Below are 625 nucleotides of genomic sequence, written 5' to 3' on the forward strand. Positions count from 1 at the left end.
GAGCAATATGGTGTAGTCATCAGATGTGGGTTTCATCTCTGCTACTAACCGGCAGTGCAACCTTGGGTAAGCTGTGCATTTTTCTCAATACCAGTTTCTTCATCTTTAAAGTGTGGAGATTGGATTGAACAATTACTAAGATTCCTTTGATCTCTACTCTGCAGTGTCTTCTCTAGCACCTAAAATAAAATAAACCAGAAATTAATGAAAGAGTGAAAATAATATTGTTGTAACCAGAAACTTGGGTACGTGATTGAGTCAGTGCATGAAAACAAGAAGGTAGTGCTCGCTTCGGCAGCACATATACTAAAATTGGAACGATACAGAGAAGATTAGCATGGCCCCTGCGCAAGGATGACATGCAAATTCGTGAAGCGTTCCATATTTTTTACCTGATGTAAATGACGAGTTGATGGGTGCTGACGAGTTGATGGGTGCAGCACAGCAACATGGCACAAGTATACATATGTAACAAACCTGCATGTTATGCACATGTACCCTAGAACTTAAAGTATAATAATAATAAAAAACAAATTAAAAAAAAAAAAACAAGAAGGTGAAGAAACGATGATTAATAATGATAAATGAGTAATAATAAGAATAAAATACAAAAAAATTAAATGAA

The 625-nt window shown here is 35.5% G+C and overlaps 1 non-coding gene across 1 annotated transcript; it reads left to right on the forward strand.

The window, feature by feature from the left end:
• The first annotated feature begins 282 nt into the window (after positions 1-282).
• On the forward strand, positions 283-389 carry LOC116275469. The gene has a single exon (XR_004184602.1). It is a non-coding gene; the product is annotated as a U6 spliceosomal RNA (small nuclear RNA).
• Positions 390-625: the final 236 nt, after the last annotated feature.

This window comes from Papio anubis, chromosome 6, assembly GCF_008728515.1.
Source record: "Papio anubis isolate 15944 chromosome 6, Panubis1.0, whole genome shotgun sequence".
NCBI classification, from domain to species: Eukaryota; Metazoa; Chordata; class Mammalia; order Primates; family Cercopithecidae; genus Papio; species Papio anubis.